Source organism: Cicer arietinum, chromosome 5, assembly GCF_000331145.2.
Source record: "Cicer arietinum cultivar CDC Frontier isolate Library 1 chromosome 5, Cicar.CDCFrontier_v2.0, whole genome shotgun sequence".
Classification (NCBI taxonomy): Eukaryota; Viridiplantae; Streptophyta; class Magnoliopsida; order Fabales; family Fabaceae; genus Cicer; species Cicer arietinum.
This window is the reverse complement of record NC_021164.2, coordinates 17,364,677-17,369,688: the sequence shown is the minus strand read 5'-3', so window position 1 is coordinate 17,369,688 and position 5,012 is coordinate 17,364,677.

The following is a 5,012-nucleotide window of genomic DNA, read 5'->3' as shown; positions in this document are numbered from 1 at the left end:
GGAAAGGTAGAGAATCTAAAGTTAGAGAATCCAAATCCGATAATATATACTATAGGTAGGTGATTTTTTTTTTAACGGAAAATATTAACAATACAAATATTTTGTAACTTAAAACACTGATCTGTTAAAAAAAAAAAACTTAAAAGAAACATAGATAGTAAGTGTGGCCCTTCTTTTTTATTGGAATTGTATCCTCAATGTCCAATGTGTTTACGGTTGTTTAATCGTTCAAAGTCGTCAGATTAATTTGAGATATTAGACAAATTTTATAAGCATTCGTTACTTTTTTGACATATATTAAGAAAAATAGATAATGAATTATGTTTTGTTGGCTAAATGCAATTTTAGTTTTCCTATTTTAATTAATTCATAATTTTTGTTTTTTTATTTTTTTATTTATAATTTTAGTCTCCATACTTTAACTGATTTGTATTTTGGATCTCTCTTTTTTTAATTTAGCAATTTTAATTTCTCTATTTCTAATTTCATTATTTTGGTCTATCTATTTTTTAAAATTTAAATATTTTATTCTACCTATATATTTTACTATTAATATTGATTCGGTCAATTGTGACATTGCTTTATTATTATTTTTTATGATTGCTTGAACTTATTTAAAAAAATAATTGTAGCTCATGTTTTAAAAAAAATAAAATTCTCTACTCATTCTTTTTAGTGATTTTTATAATAATTTCTAGCTCTAATTATTAGTTAAAATAAACATAAAATAGTTTAAAATATATTTTTATCTTATTGTGATTCTATATACACATTTGAGAAAATAAATAGAGGTATATAACGAATTACAATAATTTTTAAAAAGTAATAATAATTTAAAATAACCATAATAGAAAATAAGGGGTCAAAAATACATTTTTACTTTTTAAAAATTATTGTGATTCGTTGTATATCTCTATTTATTTTTTTTAAAGGTGCACATAGAATTACAATAATTTTTTAAAAAGTAAAAATGAATTTTTAACCATCATATTTTATTTTGTTTTTATTTTAATTAATAATCAGAGTTAGCAATTGTTTTAAAAATTATTTAAAAAAATGAGTAGAGAATTTTATTTTTTTTTAAATATGAGCTACAATTTTTTTAAAATAAGTCCAAGTAATCATTAAAAAAAAAAATAAAGTAACGTTATCATCAATATTAATAGTAAAATATATAGGTAGGACAAAATATCTCAATTTAAAAAAATAGAGAGACCAAAATTACGAATCTTAAAATAGGGGATTAAAATTGTGAAACTAGAAATAGAGGACCAAAACTACGAATTAGTTAAAATAGAGGCACTAAAATTGTAAAATTAAAAATAGAGATATCAAAATTATGAATCAATTAATCAATTAAAATAGGCCGACCAAGACTGCATTTAAGCCTTTTTTTTGTTCTTAAAAATCCTAGTGGCTAACTCACACACATTAATTGTAAGAAGTGAGAGCTTTTGGATTCAAAATCTCAAAACAACCATATAAATTAAGTTTATTATAGATGTCATATATATAGATGTTTCTAAAATAACTTTTGTATTTTAATGTGTCTATTTGATTTTTCATATTTCAAAATTAATTAGTAATATTAATAAATGGTATGTTTTAAAAAAATAATAAATATATCAATTAGTTTAAAAGAGTACATGTATTTATTGACAATCTTTTTTATTCAAAATTCCTTATAATTAGAGACAAAATATTATATATATAAAAAAAACATAATTAAAAAAGTAAACTAAAGTTCTCCATCCTTTAATTTTTTTCTCTCACAGTACGCACATCATAGCAATATTTCTTTTTAGAAAAAACAAAATGGTTGTTGTGTTGCCAATGGCAATTTGCCATATTTTGTCACAAATTTTTAAGTGGTTATTGCATATTAAATATTTATTAATTATTTACTTGCGTTTAATAGATGATTAAAGGATAATCATGATTTATATTAAATATTCAACTATATATAAATTTGAACATTTAGAACTAATGATTTATAAGGTCTAAATTTGTAATGAATGAAATTATGTTAATGAATAATAATTTTGATACAGTATATTTATAATCATCTATGAAACGTAATTAAATATTTATTTGAATTGTGTATAACCACTTTGAATATTGTTACCAAAATTCTCAATTTAAATTGTAAATACCACAACTGATAAATCAATATTTTTGGATAGAGATATTGCATGTGAGAGGGAGCAAAAGGGTAAGAAATGGAGGCAGTCACCTCAAATTAGTCCTTGTCAATTTAGTCTAAGATATATATGAAGTTAATAGTTAATTTCATAAAATATGTTAATTGTTTTTTAAATTTTATTTTGTTTTTATTCAAATAAATTTGTGTTTAGTCTAATATCATCAAATAAAAAAAAAATACATGACATTTCATGATTTAATATTAAAAATCTTTGCATATTTTTTTAATTATGTTAAAATAATATGGGATTTTTTGTGATTTAACAATATATTTTAGTTCAAATGCGGGTCACGGGTAAGAGTATGAGTGTTTAGGTACTCATGTGGTATAAGTACGGAGATTGAGATTGATACCTATGCGGTTATGAGTACGAGTATTTTTTCAAACCGCGTATACGAAGACGAATACTACATAAACTCTATTCAATATTCTCATCCCTACTCATATAAAATTGTTAAAGACTAATTTAGGTATATATTAAATTTCGCGTTGACTGAATTGAGTCTTTGAAATTTGTGAGAAATTAAATTAGATCTTTCATCTTTTTCTTTAAACTTACAATCTTGTCCTATGAACTCATTGTATTTTTGTATTGCATACTATTAAAGTGTCTCAAAATCTTACAAACAAATGTTGTACTATTTATGTAACTAATTTTGTTATACATTAGAACTTATTCAAGGGTTAATATTGTTAAAAGAGTAGTTAATACATTTTAGTTAAATCTGTTTTAGAATTTAGTTAGTAGTTATATATGAGAGTTAAATATTTTTGTTTTTCAATTTTTTTGTTCTACTAGATGTGGGACTTGTATTGAAGTGTTGTATATAAACTCTTTCCATTACTTATGAAATAAAAAGTGAATAATATTTTTCTCTCATCAGCTCTTATATCTTTTCTCTAAATTTTATTTCAATTACAGTGAGTGTTTGTGAGTGGTATCCAGAGCTTGGAAGAATATAGTGTTGGGAAAAATAGCATAAGTTAAAAAAATCAAGACACAATCACAACACAAGAATATAACGTGGAAACTCCAAAACCGGAGAAAAAACCACGACCGCTGCCTAAACCAGCAACCAGAGAATTAATACTATGTGAAAATTGTTACAACACATAGACTTCTCTCACTCACACCCCAGACACCCCAGCACAACCACACTCTTACAAAGCAAATATATAAACTAAGTTAGATACAAGCTTAAAGTGCTATTGCTGACTGGTGCATTTGAAAACAAAGGACCAAAACCCAATATATAGCCTTGGCCTTCTCCTTATTCTCCCACACTAAAGGATGTGGGACTTGCAATCAACCCCAACAATCTCCACCTTGATTGTAAGAGTTACAACTTTCGCTTCCATTGTCTTACCGACAATCATACTCCACCATCAAAAGTACACTTCACTTGGAACTAAACCATCCCAAGAATTTTCTCCACTTGGAACTAAACCATTCCAAGAATTTTCTCATGTCGAAACCTTGCTGAAATTAATGGTGCAACTCCCATGTTGGCTTCCAGGAAGTTCTTCAGCCATCGACACATCACCACACACCTTGCATCAATGCCAACCAATGCCCGTGTGCTGTTCTGAATCCGCTAGCAATAACTTGTCCTTTTTCATGGTATAGCAGAAATACCATAAGGACAAACTTTATCTTCTAGATGAGATCACCATCATCTCCCAAAACAAGGGAGACCTTGCCAGCACTTGTCTCAGAGTCTTTTCCAGATACTGCTCCACCTGGACAATTTCTCTTCACATGCCCAGACTTTCCACACTCCCAGCACACCAAATTCTTTGCATGTATCTTCTTCCCATTAGCCCCACTTCTAGTCAGCAACATTGAGCTTGATGAAGTGCTTTCATCATTTTCATTCTCCTTTCTTCAGAAATAATTTTAGTTGCAACTTCTTCAAAACTCAAACTTTCCTTCCCATACATCAGAACAGGTTTAAGATGAACATAGGAAGGTGGAAGGGACAAAATGAGCCTTAACGCTTTATCTTCATCATCAATCTCAACTTTGATAGATTCCAACTCAGAGACAATATTATTCAAAGTACTAAGATGATCAGAGATTTTCGTACCCTCATCCATGCGCAGATTGTGGAATTGCTCTTTCAACAACAACCGATTTGATATGCCCTTAGCCTGATATAACCCTTCAAGCTTCTCCCAGAGTTGCTTGGCTAATGATAGATTCTGCACATTCGCAAGAACATTCTTTGCCAAACACAGACGAATTGCACTTGCAGCTCTCAAATCTAGTTCCTCCCACTTGTCGGCCTCCATGTTGGAAGTGTTTCCTTTCAACATCTTGTGTAATCCTGATTGTATAAGCACTGACTGATGCATTTGAAAACAAAGGACCAAAACCCAATATATAGCCTTGGCCTTCTCCTTATTCTCCCACACTAAAGGATGTGGGACTTGCAATCAACCCCAACATATAGAACATTGTCAGCTTTTATTGTTGAGTTATTGTGGATAAAGCAATTATTTTCAGTCCTTTGATTTGGAAATAAAAAATATTGTGGTCTTTAGTGACACTATTTCAGCAATCTACTTGGCTTCTAATCCCACTACACATGAAATATCAAAACACATAGACATTAATTGCCATTTTATTTGAGAACTTATCAACTCAGGATTCATCAAGCTCATTCATGTTCCTTCCAAGCACTAGCTAGCTGACCCCTTAACCAAAGCACTTCCAAGAGTTAAGTTTCATCATTTCATTGTCAAGTTAAGATTGATATATATATATATATATATATATATATATATATATATATATATATCACACTGA